Source organism: Oncorhynchus tshawytscha, linkage group LG17 (assembly GCF_018296145.1).
Source record: "Oncorhynchus tshawytscha isolate Ot180627B linkage group LG17, Otsh_v2.0, whole genome shotgun sequence".
NCBI classification, from domain to species: Eukaryota; Metazoa; Chordata; class Actinopteri; order Salmoniformes; family Salmonidae; genus Oncorhynchus; species Oncorhynchus tshawytscha.
Window position 1 is genome coordinate 22,056,344 of NC_056445.1, and position 17,424 is coordinate 22,073,767.

General features: G+C 41.0%; 1 protein-coding gene across 2 annotated transcripts in view; it reads right to left on the bottom strand.

Moving 5' to 3' along the window:
- Window positions 1-14,338, bottom strand: part of LOC112217077 (GAS2-like protein 3) — a 28,821-nt gene extending 14,483 nt beyond the window's left edge. The window contains exon 1 of one of the 2 annotated variants that reach the window (XM_042300420.1): window positions 14,174-14,338. The gene's annotated coding sequence lies outside the window, so the exon portion shown is untranslated. Of the gene's footprint in view, window positions 1-14,158 lie in introns of both variants that reach the window. The other variant, XM_042300418.1, reaches the window with a different exon arrangement.
- Between the last annotated feature and the right edge of the window lie 3,086 nt (window positions 14,339-17,424).

Here is a 17,424-nt window from a genome sequence, read left to right on the forward strand (position 1 = left end):
ATTAGATTTTTTAACTTATCTTTAACTCTGCATTGTTGGAAAAGGACCTGTAAGTAAACATTTCTCTGTTAGTCTACAAATAACATTTTACTTGATGTTGATTCATGCGTTTTGTTTTTGATAGAACCGGGATGTAAAATTACAACCTGCTTCCTACCAAGACGGCCCTTTAAATTAATTGAAATGGTGGGTCTCCCTTTGTGAGGAAGTAAATGGGAAGGTTTAATGAAGTAGAGGAACATTAACCAAGCCTCTCTGTAGTCCTGAAGGAAAAACACACAGATGGATGAGGGAGCAGGGGTAGACTGGCCACATGTTCCCCACGCAGGTCAACATCTTGCCTCAGTAATCACTTAAGAGGATCAGGGGCTATTCCAGACACAGACGATCCACCCTCACTGATCACAATACTACAGACAGCACGTGGCACGTAGCACATGGATGGAGCTGCAGTCGATGTACATCATGTGTTTGATTTGCATTCAAGCGCACAGCGAGAGAACACACAATGTTGGGGGGGTTGCATGTTCATTTGTTTTACAGTGCATTGTAAAGTGTTTGCGAATTATTGACTTGGAGGGGGGTGATTCGCTTATTTACCAATAGCATGGAACAGCTGCGCTAGTCTAACGTAAGAGTGGAAAGGGGCTGTAAGCCAGCACATGGGGCCATAGGCTTTTTATTTTTTACCCTGCTCTCCTGCCAAATGGGTTCTGCTCCACTCTCCCCAGAGACTACCAACTCCTCATTCATTCAACTTCTCCTGCTGAGCCCTTTGTGTCTCAACTTAATTGGCCTGTCAGTTGAAGGTTTCATTCGGTGCCTCTCCATCGGAAATGGACCTTGTATTCATTATGGGAGGAGGTGCATTCAGGCAGGATTAGGCCTAAGTGTAGCATACAGCATTAGGCTCAACCCATGTCCTTCAAGAAGAGTTGTCCTGAAGATGACGGGTCGCCAGGAAAGCCCCTCTTTGACTTTTAGGTGTGAACTGAGGAGACACCTGCCAATCCCACTTCATCCTGGTTTGATTAGTCTATTTCTGCTCCACAGCATGCACTTTGAGGCTGCTGGGAAGTTTGTCTTGTCAAAAAAATTTTTGAAGACAGTCAACACTTCTGGTAGGGAGTAAAAAAACTTGTGGATTTACTGAAGTCTGAAATTGAGGCAACCAAATGAAAGCTGTCAAAGGGAGCCGGTATCGAGTTAGGCCTCCTATAGGGTGATTGTGCCCGTTAAGCTGCGACAGGCAGGACTGGCAGCTTGCCCATTCATCTGGAGTTTGCTCGCTGATTAACATAGGCTAGGCCACTGAATTGTAAGCCAACGCAGATGACATCATCCCTTCAGAAAACAATATCCCGACAGTCCCAACTGAAGTACCTTAGAATGTCCCATAGACTGCCAAGAGCACTGATCTAACCTGACAGTGTCAAATGTTGACGTTTGCTTTAAATACATTTTCCAGAATGAATAGGGTTCCATGACCATACTGACAAAGTCATCAGGAAGAGATTCTGTGATTATCAAGGAGAGAGTTGTGATCTGATCATTGCAGTGATGGCAACAACTGCAGAAGCTGCTGTATTCAAAAATGGGTCAGTTGTAAGGACAAGGCCGTTAATGACCTCATCTGAAACTATGACTGGATGATGTCAACAGAATAGAAAAAGGGCTTTTGCTTAAAGAGGGTGTTGAGGAAATGTTCTGTGTATGCGGAAATGCTCTTATGATAGGAACAGACTTGTTTTAATTTTATGGTATTCAAGACTAGTTCTACCTTTCAAATTGTATGACTTGTGTCCTCCATTGTCTTAAAATTCAAAAAAGAAAATCCTGAAATGAAATTGGAACACAATGCAAACACCAAATATGGGCCTAACGTGTCAGCTAATTTGTAACTGGCTTTATCAAAGTGGTCAGATAAGCTACAAGACATCCAAGGCCCTGAAGAAGACCCTCGCAGAAGGTCAGGTAAGGAGGGTTATTTGCTTGTATGATAATTCCAGGGATATAGGGGAAGGGAGTGGGTAAACCTTTCACCTTAACATGAAAGGCTCAGCCCTCAGTAAAAACAAAAGCTACCATAGATCCTTTTGTCATTAACTAATGACCTGCTGTCATTAACAAAGACCTCCAAACACCCTTTCAGCATCCTCCTCTCATCCTGTTCTTTGTTTTGAAACTGGACTCATCATCTGTCGTAGAGGAGTCCAAAGACCTCTAGAATTAAACTGGATATATTCACAGGACTAAGGTTGCAAAGGGTCGGAAACTTTCCAGTAAATTTCCAGAATTTTTCCAGAAATTTTTCATGGGTAGTTAAGCCCGGGAATTTGGGGAATTTTGCTTAAATTCATCAAACAAAAGTTAGCTTAGAACAGTGAACCTGTTTTTGTGAGATACACATAGGGCAATAGTAGGTCTTGTGGCATATTTTGGTTAAACTATCCCAAATTCAATGGAATTGCAACCCTCTGCATGCACAGTGCATTCTTCCATCATGTGCAGTGCACTCTTCCATCACATGGACAGCTGATTCTCAAGATCTTGCACAGAATGAGATGCTATTTAGCCCACACTACCACACTGACTGTAGAACATACATTATTTTTTTGTTAACTAGTAAATAGTAGTCTACTGCAAAGTGTGTCTAAATAATTTCTAATTTGTTGACAATTTCTGCTAGTTAGGTTTTGATACCATGTGGGTTTAAGTTGCTTGAGCCTGCTAATGGAGGAGTCTTAATTTACCTGTTTCCATACATGTTTCATTAAAAAATATATATCTTACAAAGGAGTTGATTAATCTAACTGTTTAACTATTTCTGTACATGGAATTGTATATATACATTTAACTAATTTCATCTAATCTTTACAGGAAAATGCCATGGGCACCTTCTGATGTGCGAAGACATTTCACCACAGCTAATGTAGGAGGAAAATCTGTGTACATTTGCAAATACTGTGCCAAATCATATGTGAAGAATGCAACAAAGATGCAGAATCATCTGGCTAAGTGCATAAAGTTCCCTCAGCGCTCACAACAAACACCCTCTGACAAAAGTCACTACTTCTATTTGAGGTGAAAATGATGAATCAGACATCTTATCGATGGTCCTCCTGGAATCAGAAGTTTTTTTGACTCAATGGAGAAACGTCGTCAGAAATGCTGATGAATGTCTTGCTTGAGCTGTGTATGCAACTGGTTCACCTCTGATGCTCAAAGGCAATGTGTATTGGAAGAGATTTCTGAATGTTCTTCACCTAGCATACACCCCTCCAACCAGACATGCTTTATCTACTCATTTGCTGGATGCCATCCCGTCTGATGATCAGACTCTGCTTTAAGATGTAAGCTAAGAAATCCATACTTTCCTGCCCACTTCACTGTTGCTCCAAGCAGAGGAAACTGCAGTTCTGAAATACATCAAAAAAGCGTGAAGACTTCTGCCTGAAGCCCATACACGTCGCAGCATACATGTTAGACCCCAAGTATACTGGCAAGAGCATCATGTCTGGTGCAGAGATCAACAAGGCCTATGGTGTCATCACTACCGTGTCTTGCCACCTTGGCCTGGATGAGGGCAAGGTTCTTGGCAGTCTGGCGAAGTACACTTCTAAGCTAGGGCTTTGGGATGGAGATGCAATATGGCAGTCGTGCCAACATATCTCATCAGCCACCTGGTGGCTCGGAGGCTCTTTCCCCTGTTGCTTCCATCATCCTCCAAATCCCACCAACATCAGCCACCTCAGAGCGCAACAGGTCCTTGTTTGGGAACACACACGCCAAAGCACGCAACAGGCTGACCAATACAAGGGTTGAAAATTGGTGGCCATCTGGGCAAAATGTAGACTTTTTGAGCCATCCTCAAGGTTGGAAAGTGACAGTGAAGATGAGGCCTCAGTCTGATGTTCAAGAGGTGGACATTGGAGGAGGTTCAGGGAGAAGGCATGGAAGCCTGAGAGGATGACAACCAAAGCTTTAGTTTCTAGACTATCATTTTACAGATGTATGTTGAAAACATTTTTGGGAGATGCGATGGATCATTGGGGATCATTCAATAATCCCTTTTGTTGTTCAGTGAAATCATCCCATGTGAAGAGTCAACTCAATTAAAGTTCAATTCGTAATTAAATCTTTAAAAAAATGTTTTTTTAACTTCTATTGGAAACATTTAATCATTTGCAATTATGTCTACTTATGATAAGGTAAAAATGTTTATGTCTCCTTATGATATGGTAAATATATCCAGTGCAAAAACCATCTACATTTAAATGGTATTAATATTAATATGCATATATTTACATAAATTCCCACAGAGAATTTCCACCTCTGTATATTGCCCAAAATGTGTAACCCTACACAGGACTCCTAAAAGATAGAGTGAGAGGGGTCTGTCAATGAAAAGATTTTCATTGAGTCAGGTCAGCGAGGTAATTTCTGTAAGGCCCTACCTATAGAAGTATGTCAACTCTTGTAATATAAGATTCCATGAAAATACAACCCTCAAATTATGTTTGTTTTTATATCAGAAGAACTGAAATATTGAATGAGGTTATTAGCCATGAGGGTTTGGCAGGTAGAGTGTGAGACAAAAGAGACGTTCGCTGTTAGCCAGACAGGCCACAGCCCAGCTGAAACCTGGCCAAAGGAGAAGACATTTAAGCCAACAGAGAAACATTTGTGCTGGGGACACTATGAAATGTTCAAACCCTTGGTTAATGCATCCTTTGAATGTGTACTTTGAGAACCAGTAGCCTAGCATGCCATATGTTTGGCAGAAAGAGAAGAACTGCTGCGGAACAAAGTGCGCTTAAATGACTGCCCTAGGGCAACACACCAGAGTTATCAAACCAACCAACCTATCTTGGCTAGGAAAACATTTTATAATCATGAATGTATGTAGGTATCACTGGGGTCACACTGCCTGCCCTCCAGAACATCTACAGCAACCTGTCACATGAAGGCCAAGAAAATCATCAAGGACCTCCGGAGCCACGGCCTGTTCAACCCGCTACCATCTACAAGGCAGAGACAGTACAGGTGTAAACGCTTCAGGTAGCCTTCCATAAGCTTCCCACAATAACTTGGGTGAATTTTGGCCCATTCCTCCTGACAGAGCTGGTGTAACAGTCAGGTTTGTAGGCCTCCTTGCTTGCACACGCTTTTTCAGTTCTGCCCACAGATTTTCTATAGGATTGAAGTCGGGACTTTATGATGGCCATTTTGCCACAAATTTGGAAGTGTGCTTGGGGTCATTGTCCATTTGGAAGACCCATTTGTGACCAAGCTTTAACTTCCAGACTGATGTCTTGAGATTTTGCTTCAATATATCCACATCATATTCCTCCCTCAGGATGCCATCTATTTTGTGACGTGCACCAGTCCCTCCTGTAGCAAAGCACCCCCACAACATGATGCTACCACCCCTGTGCTTCACAGTTGGGATGTTGTTCTTCGGCTTGCAAGATTCTCCCTTTGTCCTCCAAACATAACGATGGTCATTATGGGCAAACAGTTCTATTTTTGTTTCATCAGACCAGAGGACATTTCTCCAAAAAGTATGATCTTTGTCGCTGTGTGCAGTTGCAAACCATAATCTGGCTTTATGGCGGTTTTGGAGCAATGGCTTCTTCCTTGCTGAGCGGCCTTTCAGGTTATGTCGATATAGGACTCGTTTTACTGTGGATATAGATACTTTTGTGACTATTTCCTCCAGCATCTTCACAAGGTCCTTTGCTGTTGTCCTGGGATTGATTTGCACATTTCGCACCTAAGTACGTTTACCTCTAGAGACAGAACGCATCTCCTTCCTGAGCGGTATGACGACTGCGGGGTCCCACGGTGTTTATACTTGCATACTATTGTTGGTACAGATGAATGTGGTAGCGTCAGGCATTTGGAAATTGTGCCCAAGGATGAACCAGACCTGTGGAGGTCTCCAATTTTTTTCCGGAGGTCTTGGCTGATTTATTTGTTTTTTCCCATGATGTCAAGCAAAGAGGCACTGAGTTTGAAGGTAGGCCTTGAAATACATCCACAGGTACACCTCCAATTTACTCTAATTATGTCAATTAGCCTATTAGAAGCTTCTAAAGCCATGACACCATTTCCTGGAATTGTCCAAACTGTTTAAAGTCACAGTCAACTTAGTGTATGTAAACTTCTTACCCACTGGAATTGTGATACAGTGAATTGTAAGCGAAATAATACGTCTGTAAACAATTGTTGGAAAAATGACTTGTGTCATTTACAAAGTCGATGTCTTAACAAACTTGCCAAAACTATAGTTTGTTAACAAGACATTTTTGGAGTGGTTGAAAAACAAGTTTTAATGACTCCAACCTAAGTGTATGTAAACTTCCGACTTCAACTGTACATAGTTATTGAACACTGGTCACTTTAATAAATGTTTACATAACTTTATCTGCTTCATACAGTGGGGAGACAAGTATTTGATACACTGCCGATTTTGCAGGTTTTCCTACTTACAAAGCATGTAGAGGTCAGCAATTTTTATCATAGGTACACTTCAACTGTGAAAGACGGAATCTAAAACAAAAATCCAGAAAATCACATTGTATGATTTTTAAGTAATTAATTTGCATTTTATTGCATGACATAAGTATTTGATACATCAGAAAAGCAGAACTTAATATTTGGTACAGAAACCTTTGTTTGCAATTACAGAGATCATACGTTTCCTGTAGTTCTTGACCAGGTTTGCACACAATGCAGCAGGGATTTTGGCCCACTCCTCCATGCAGACCTTCTCCAGATCCTTCAGGTTTCGGGGCTGTCGCTGGGCAATACGGACTTTCAGCTCCCTCCAAAGATTTTCTATTGGGTTCAGGTCTGGAGACTGGCTAGGCCACTCCAGGACCTTGAGATGCTTCTTACGGAGCCACTCATTAGTTGCCCTGGCTGTATGTTTCGGGTCGTTGTCATGCTGGAAGACCCAGCCACGACCCATCTTCAATGCTCTTACTGGGGGAAGGAGGTTGTTGGCCAAGATCTCGTTATACAGTGGTTCAAAAAAGTATTTAGTCAGCCACCAATTGTGCAAGTTCTCCCACTTAAAAAGATGAGAGGCCTGTAATTTTCATCATAGGTACACTTCAACTATGACAGACAAAATGAGGGGAAAAAAATCCAGAAAATCACATTAAAAATCCTACAATTAATTTATTTGCAAATTATGGTGGAAAATAAGTAATTGGTCACCTACAAACAAGCAAGATTTCTGGCTCTCACAGACCTGTACCACCTTCTTTAAGAGGGTCCTCTGTCCTCCACTCGTTACCTGTATTAATGGCACCTGTTTGAACTTGTTATCAGTATAAAAGACACCTGTCCACAACCTCAAACTGTCACACTCCAAACTCCACTATGGCCAAGACCAAAGAGCTGTCAAAGGACACCAGAAACAAAATTGTAGACCTGCACCAGGCTGGGAAGACTGAATCTGCAATAGGTAAGCAGCTTGGTTTGAAGAAATCAACTGTGGGAGCAATTATTAGGAATTGGAAGACATACAAGACCACTGATAATCTCCCTTGATGTGGGGCTCCACGCAAGATCTCACCCGTGGGGTCAAAATGATCACAAGAACGGTGAGCAAAAATCCCAGAACCACGCAGGGGGACATAGTGAATGACCTGCAGAGAGCTGGGACCAAAGTAACAAAGCCTACCATCAGTAACACACTACGCCGTCGGGGACTCAAATCCTGCAGTGCCAGACGTGTCCCCCTGCTTAAGCCAGTACATGTCCAGGCCCGTCTGAAGTTTGCTAGAGAGCATTTGAATGATCCAGAAGAAGATTGGGAGAATGTCATATGGTCAGCTCAAACCAAAATATAACTTTTTGGTAAAAACTCAACTCGTCATGTTTGGAGGACAAAGAATGCTGAGTTGCATCCAAAGAACACCATAACTACTGTGAAGCATGGGGGTGGAAACATCATGCTTTGGGGCTGTTTTTCTGCAAAGGGACCAGGACGACTGATCCGTATAAAGGAAAGAATGAATGGGGCCATGTATCGTGAGATTTTGAGTGAAAACCTCCTTCCATCAGCCAGGGCATTGAAGATGAAGTGGCTGGGTCTTTCAGCATGACAATGATCCCAAACACACCGCCCGGGCAACGAAGGAGTGGCTTCGTAAGAAGCATTTCAAGGTCCTGGAGTGGCCTAGCCCGTCTCCAGATCTCAACCCCATAGAAAATCTTTGGAGGGAGTTGAAAGTCCGTGTTGCCCAGCAACAGCCCCAAAACGTCACTGCTCTAGAGGAGATCTGCATGGAGGAATGGGCCAAAATACCAGCAACAGTGTGTGAAAACCTTGTGAAGACTTACAGAAAACATTTGACCTCTGTTATATACCCTTTGTTGGCAATGACAAAGTATTGAGATAAACTTTTGTTATTGACCAAATACTTATTTTCCACCATAAATTGATAATAAATTCATTAAAAATCCTACAATGTGATTTTCTGGATTTTTTTTCTCATTTTGTCTGTCAGTTGAAGTGTACCTATGATGAAAATTACAGGCCTCATCTTTTTAAGTGGGAGAACTTGCACAATTGGTGGCTGACTAAATACTTTTTTGCCCCACTGTACATGGCCCCATCCATCCTCCCCTCAATACAGTGCAGTCGTCCTGTCCCCTTTGCAGAAAAGCATCCCCAAAGAATTATGTTTTCACCTTCATGCTTCACGGTTGGGATGGTGTTCTTGGGGTTGTACACATCCTTCTTCTTCCTCCAAACACGGCAAGTGGAGTTTAGACCAAAAAGCTCTATTTTTGTCTCATCAGACCACATGACCTTCTCCCATTCCTCCTCTGGATCATCCAGATGGTCATTGGCAAACTTCAGATGGGGCTGGACATGCGCTGGCTTGAGCAGGGGGACCTTGCGTGCGCTGCAGGATTTTAATCCATGACGGCGTAGTGCGTTACTAATGGTTTTCTTTGAGACAGTGGTCTCAGCTCTCTTCAGGTCATTGACCAGGTCGTACCGTGTAGTTTTGAGCTGATCCCTCACCTTCCTCATGATCATTGATGCCCCACAAGGTGGGATCTTGCATGGAGCCCCAGATCGAGGGTGATTGACCGTCATCTTGAACTTCTTCCATTTTCTAATAATTGCGCCAACAGTTGTTGCCTTCTCACCAAGCTGCTTGCCTATTGTCCTGTAGCCCATCACAGCCTTGTGCAGGTCTACAATTTAACCCTGATTTCCTTACACAGCTCTCTGGTCTTGGCCATTGTGGAGAGGTTGGAGTCTGTTTGATTGAGTGTGTGGACAGGTAACGAGTTCAAACAGGTGCAGTTAATACAGGTAATGAGTGGAGAACAGGAGGGCTTCTTAAAGAAAAACTAACAGGTCTGTGAGAGCCGGAATTCTTACTGGTTGGTAGGTGATCATATACTTATGTCATACAATAAAATGCAAATTAATTTAAAAATCATACAATGTGATTTTCTGGATTTGCATTTTAGATTCTCTCACAGTTGAAGTGTACCTATGATAAGTGTACCTATGATGTACCTCTCCATCTCTCACAGTTGAAGTGTACCTATGATAAAAATTACAGACCTCTACATGCTTTATAAGTAGGAAAACATGCAAAATCGGCAGTGTATCAAATACTTGTTCTCCCCACTGTATGTATATACTCTATTCTAGATAAGGCTCATCCTATATAACTACTGCTGTACACACCTTTTCTATTCATATACTGTCCACACACACACACACACACAGAGTATACCAAACATTAGAAGTAGAGGTCGACCGATTAATCGGAATGGCCGATGAATTAGGGTCAATTTCAAGTTTTCATAACAATCGGTAATCAGCGTTTTTGGACACGGATTGTGGCCGATTTATTATTATTATTTTTACCTTTATTTAATGAGGCAAGTCCGTTAAGAACACATTCTTATTTTCAATGACGACCTAGGAACAGTGGGTTAACTGCCTTGTTCAGGGCCAGAACGACAGATTTGTACCTTGTCAGCTCAGAGATTCGATCTTGTAACCTTCCGGTTACTAGTCCAACGCTCTTACCACCTGCCTGGCATTGCACTCCACGAGGAGACTGGGTGGCAGGCTACCTACCTGTTACGCGAGTGTAGCAAGAAGCCAAGGTAAGTTGCTAGCTATAATTAAACTTATCTTATAAAAAACAATCAACCTTAACATAATCACTACTTAACTACACATGGTTGATGATATTACTAGTTTATCTAGCGTGTCCTGCGTTGCATATAATCGATGCAGTGCCTGTAGTTTGGGCTGCCTGGCTCGTTGCAAACTGTGTGAAGACCATGTATTCCTAACAAAGACCGTAATTAATTTGCCAGAATTTTACATAATTATGACATAACATTGAAGGTTGTACAATGTAACAGCAATATTTAGACTTAGGGATGCCACCCGTTAGATAAAATACGGAACAGTTCCGTATTTCACTGAAAGAATAAACATTTTGTTTTTGAAATGATAGCTTCCGGATTCGACCATATTAATGACCTAAGGCTTGTATTTCTGTGTGTTATTATGTTAAAATTAAGCCGATGATTTGATATTTTATAGAGCAGTCTGACTGAGCGGTGGTAGGCAGCAGCAGGCTCGTAAGCATTCATTAAAACAGCACTTTCGTGCATTTGCCAGCAGCTCTTTGTTGTGCTTCATGCATTGAGCTGTTTCAAGCCTATCAACTCCCGAGATTAGGCTGGCGTAACCGATGTGAAAAGGCTAGCTAGTGAGTGGGATGCACGCTAATAGCGATTCAATAGGTGACGGCACTCACTCCGAGACCTTAATTCCTATAATAACTACAACCTAAAACTTCTTACCTGGGAATATTGAAGACTCATGAAAGCTGTGGTTCCTTTTAACATATGTTCTCATGTTCTGAGCAAGGAACTTAAACATTAGCTTTTTTACATGGCATATATTGCACTTTTACTTTCTTCTCCAACACTGTTCTTGCATTATTTAAACCAAATTTAACATGTTTCATTATTTATTTGAGGCTAAATTAATTTTTATTGATGTCTTATATTAAGTTAAAATAAAAGTTAATTCAGTACTGTTGTAATTGTCATTATTACAAATAAATAAATAAAATATTTTTTTGAAATGTAAAAAAAACACAAATCGGCCGAATTAATCGGCATCGGCTTTTTTTGGTCCTCCAATAAATCGGTATAGGCAATGAAAAATCATAGTCGGTCGACCTCTAATTAGTAGTGCCGTCCTAATATGGAGTTGCGCCCCCCCATCCGCCTTTGCCTTCAGAACATTCTCAATTTGTCAGGACATGAACTCGACAAGGTGTTGAAAACATCCCATGGGAATGCTGGCCCTTGTTGACTCCAATGCTTCTCACTGTTGTGTGAAGTCGGTTGGATGTCTTTTGGGTGGTGGACCATTCTTGATACACACAGGGAACTGTTGAGCGTGAAAAATCCAGCAGCGTTGCTATTCTTGATACAAACCGGTGAGCCTGGCACCTGCTACCATACTCGGTTCAAAGACAAAGACATTTTTTATCTTGCGTCATCTCTCTAGAGTCCATACCCTGATGAATTGAGGATCTTCTGAGGGCAAAAGGGGTGGTGCAACTCGATATTAATATTTAGTATACTCTGTGTATATATTCCAGACTCTGACATGGCACCTGCTAATATTTCTTAATTGATTTGTGTGTATTGTTAGGTATTATTGCACGGTAGGAGCTAGAAACATAAGCATTTCACTGAACCTGCCATAACGTCTGCTAAACATGTGTTCATGACCAAAAACAATAATTGATTTTATTTAGTCGCAGTCCATTCTCCCTCTCCTGTAACCATTCCACTTCCCTTCTCTCACTGGTCCCAGTCTTCCCATTAGTCAGCAGGATTAGTCAGGATTTGATTTGGTTTGGCCTCCTTCTGGAGATGCCACTTCCCCAAAATGTGAGTTATAATGCCAGAGATCAGCCAGATGGTGTTTAGGGGGTAGAGGGGCAGAATAAGGGCTGTTTTGGGGCACACTCCTCCTCGTGCATGCATTCATTTGGCTCCAGTCCAGAGCTCAAGTATGACCCTATGCCTAAATGTTATTATTTCTGTCACACAAGCTACCACAAGAGGGTTGTCTGACAAAAGCAGCACAAAGGGTATTTTTATTTTATTTGTGTGGTAGTCACATTACAGCTCAATTTAGATGCAGAAATGGTCTGTTAAATAAATAATAAGCAGGTCTACTTGAGTTTCTAAAATGGGTATAGATCCATTTGTTGTTGGTGAAATGGTCTTCCTCAGAGGTAGCAGCATACACTTAAGCAAAGGGAAGCACCTGCACAACCTTGCTATTACGGTATTCCTCTAGCAGGAAACAAGGAACATGGAGATTTAAAATGGACATAAAAATCAGACTGTAGTCAAACATGTTCTATCCATCTCAAGTTGTAACGGTAGGCTACATAGCCAGAGCCATATATTTTCTGGTATTGCTTAACATTATGTAGGCTAAAAGTAAGCAATAAAATCAAGGGCATCTCCTTTCCAGACATGATGGGTGGATGGTTGCCAGAAGATACAGACCCAGGTATCTTCTGGCAACAATCCACCCTCTGCAACTGGATCTTAGACTTCCTGCCGAGTAGACCACAGGCTGTGAGGATTGGCAACATCACCCCCCTGACCTGAAGTTCACGGACTTCATGATTTGACCTCGTTTTTTTTACAGGATAATGTCAATGAATCACTACCTCACAACAGTTTCTAAATAGTGATAGATGTGATATCTTAACCCTCAAATCCATTAATTAATTTGAGGCCGGAGACTTTTATGGGATGAGCGCGCAATTTATTTTCAAGCCACCATGGCCTGAAAATGACAGATACGTTCTAAGTCCCGCTACGGACTGCCGTTTATGACAAACACCGGTACTAACCAAAGATAATCATCTGTTTTAAGTAATAGATTTTGTGACTTCTAGATTTGTTTTTATATATTTTTTTGTTTAACCTTTACTTAACTAGAAAGTCAGTTAAAGAACAAATACTTATTTACAATGATGGCCTACCCCAGCCAAACCCTAACACGGTCGACGCTGTGCAAATTGTCCACCACCCTAAGGGACTCCCAATCACGGCCAGTTGTGATACAGCCTGGAATCGTACCAGGGTCTGTTGTGACACCTCTAGCACTAAGATGCAGTGGCTTAGATCGCTGCGCCAATCTGAAGGCCTATAAACTGTGTGCGCAGTTATAGTCATCATAAACGGATGACTATAAACTTTAATACCAACATCACCAATCTGAGGTAAAAAGGATGGGTATTTCCTGTAATTCATGTGGTGAAAACATTAGTCTTATAATGTAGTAACACACTATGTCCACCATGGGTAAATTTGAATATTATAACATAATTCAATGCCAAAGTAATTCAACACTTTAATATATGATCATACTACTTTAACCATGGACAGAGTTTAAAATGCCTGTAAACGCAATTTAACCAGCCACTCTATGTACCAGGCACTCTATGTAACTAGAGCGTCCGTAGGGTCTGTGCAGCAGGATGAACGTTTAACCACTATACTTAATTAAATGTAACCATGATTGTGTTCCGATCTCAGTGTAGCTCAGTGTTAACAAGCGTAACGGTAGTGTCAGTATCTTCTGGCAAGGTGGATGTTTGTCCAAGGCCAATCATGTATGTGCCTTGCAGTTTGTATCCAAGGCACACGGTCAAACACACGGTCATTAGTAGGGCGTCTATAACCTGTGTGACATGATGATGCTCATTATGCAGGTTAATACATGGCCCATTTCGAAATGTGTGTTTAAAACGCTTTCCCACGGATTTTCAGAGATGTCGGCCAAATTGCACATTAAATGTAAAACAAGTTCAGTCATCTAAGCAGGCTACCAAATTACACCCATTTCATTACAAACCATGAGACCAAATCTAGTCTATTGTGCAGACTATAATAAGGTATAAGAACTTAGAAACTACATGAAATACGTTAGTCTTCCACCCCGGAGAGTGATCAGCCACGGGGCACTTGTTGCTTTCTCGTGGGCTGTATAAAGGAAAGGACAGATTCGTTCACGCCACGGAAATAATTATGTCTCGCGTTAACTCACCAGCATATAAATTACCTGTTCCGTCTCTCGTCGAGTTTTCCTTGAAAATGTCCTAAAGTTTGGGTTCACTGTCATTAATGATCAATTATAGCTCTCGCCAAATGTGCATGCACTGTTCGAAACAACCAACCAGAGCACAGCCGAAGCTCTTCGTGGAAAGGGGCGTGGTGAAGCTCCTACTGGAAGAGCAGGTAGGCGGACCCAAACGACGCTCCAGGTGGAGTTTGGCTAAACTCACGAATACGCAATCAATATTGATATAGACAAATAAATTGTGGTTTATGAATATATCGTGACAAATCAAACCCCATTTATGTTATTTTGTCATATTTGTTTACTATATTTTCAGCACTCAATTACTTTTCCATCATAGGCTAACTTTGGACATTTATGGACGACTTCTGGAAAATGTATTATAATTATTGTTGTTGCAGACCTCTTGTTGCACACATCTTCAAGTCTTGTCAATGACAAGTTGTCACAGATCTGGAATACTGTAAATTACACACATAGTGGTTAGAGCGTTGGGTCAGTAACCTAAATGTTGCTGGATCAAACCCCTGAGCTAATAAGGTTTTAAAAAATCTGTCATTCTGAGCAAGGCTGTTAACCCACTGTTCCCCGGGCACTGTGGATGTCGATTAAGGCAGCCCCCGCACCTCTCGGATTCAGAGGGTTTGGGTTAAATGCGGAAAACACATTTCAATTGAAGGCATTTGTACAACTGACTAGGTACCCCTCCTTACCCTTAATTGAGAGAGAGAGAGAGAGAGAGAGAGAGAGAGAGAGAGAGAGAGAGAGACACTGAGAGAGAGACACTGGGAGAGACACACACAGAGATAGAGACACTTGAAATGTCTCTATTCCTTTGGAACGTTTGTAATGTTTACTGTTCATTTTCTGTTGTTTATTTCACTTTTGTTTATTATCTAGTTCACTTGCTTTGGCAATGTAAACAGATGTTTCTCATGCCAATAAATCCCTTTGAATTTAATTAAGAGAAAGAGAGAGAATAAGGAACTTCTGTCAATGGAATGTTTACTGTTCATTTCACTTTTGTATATTATCTACCTCACTTGCTTTGGCAATGTTAACATGTTTCCCATGCCAATAAATCTCCTTGAATTGAAGTGAATTGAAGAGGCAAAAGTTCTTCCTCTGGATCAAAAGCAGATATATACTACCCCTCCAAGGCTGTTAGTCGTTACTACAGGCTAAAGACTGTTTTTTTGGGGGAAATTTCAACTGAGTGAACTCAATAAACAAATGACATATTCTCTACTTCTTGCAGTATTAGCTTTTATATGTTGTTTTTGAAGTCAACCAAAAGAAAATATGTGCCCTTGGATAAAATATATTGAAATTGGGCCCACCAATTGTGTGCATGTGTGAGAGAGAGGGAGAGAGTGAGACCACTGGAACAACTACTGGGACTTGAATCAGGCTCAGCAGACATCTGGTTTGAGGGAGACCTCATTTGGACAGGGAATTGAGCCAGTGTGGCTGGATGGGCAACGAACAGTCTTACACAGTGCAGAGTGTAGACACAGTGATTCTAGATGGTGTACTGTCTGTACAATGACACAGGCATCTGATCAGGTTGGGCAATGTCTCCACAAACACCCACACAAAAGAAGCATCCTTCACCCTTATGCAAAACTGAATAGTTTCAACTTTTAATGTCACATTCACAAGTACAGTGAAAAACCTTTCTTGCAAACTCAAAACCCAACAATGCAAAAATCAATAACAATGTAATACTAGAAGAAAAAAACACGAGAAATAAGAAGATACATTTAATTTCCCATAAAATACATCAAAATGTAATTCTATACATAACATTATAGTGTAAGGAAAGTATACCCAAGCACACTTCAGCCCAGTTTGAACAAAAAGGGAATCAGGTGATGAAGGACTTGAAAATGTATGTCTCGTTAATACATTTCTGATCTATCCAGAAACAGAGTGCACCTTTTTCTTAATTTTCCTGGATAGTCACCCGCTGAAGTGTCCAGGGATATGGATTTTTGGGGGGGATGAAATATAGTGTGTATTATATACATGTTTGCATATATTACAGGTTTTCCATTACAAATACACATGTGACAGATGGCCTTTGTAACTACATTTCCCTGGTATGTCTAAAACAAATCAATACATTTTTGCTAATTATTTGTTCCCTGATAATGTATTGGTTTGATATTTATTAGTAACGTTTCTTACATAGGACATAGAACGCCTCATATTTTTGAACATGAAACGCAACATATTCAACGTATCGCTTGCAAGTAAAATCTCCACAAGGGGGAGCTATTTTTTTTCACGTTATGGGTTTACCAGCAGTATTTAAATGTATTCCAGTTGAGATCCAGGAAATGTCAAGGACCTGGAAGACAAGGACGTTACATGCAATTAGAACCCTGCCTGCTGAGCTCTTTTGTCTAGGTGTGCAGAGGCAGCGTGGACCATGGCCCATTTTGTGCCATATGCTATAAAAGGGTTTTCAGACCTAATGAAGACCAACATGTGACATCACAACTGACCATGCATGCAGTTCATCACTGAATGAACACTGCTTTCAGCTTCATGTCTCAAACCAGTGATGGCCGACCAGCTTTTTAATATCAGGCAAAATATTGCACCTGAATGTATTTATTGAAACCCATACAAAGCTACAGAGCAATGCTCATACAGTACATAATCACATTAGAAACGTTGGTAATGTCAGGGATTTTGAGGAAAATTGTATTTATTTATTTTATAAAATGGCTAGATATTGCTGACTATATCACTGTCTGTATTCTCTTAAAAAATTATATTGGCATCTGAAATCTATTTTTAAGCATTATCCTGTTCAACAGAGGAAATTATTGTTTAAAACATTCATGCCTAGCATAACAGGCAGTTGTTTGACTGCATATATGCATTTTATTTGACGTGATTACATGTTATAAATTTGCTGTGAATACTTTGTTTCTGTCTGTATTTGAGCTTGAAATAGTATCCAAAAGTAAATTCCAATACTGATCCATCAGCTATGTGAATCGCTTACAATGTAGCCATCAGTATACATTTTTTGCAGGCCTTCCAAGTAGCTAGATTTGACTAAGTATACAGAGCGCGTGCTGATAGCTAACCGCGCGAAACTTTTTGCCTTTCAGTTTATCTGTAGCTAGCCAGCCTGTGGGAGGACACGTCCATGTTGTAGCTAGCAACTGTCGTGTCAAAACGTGAAATGATTTGCTAAAGTTGTTTATATTGATTGA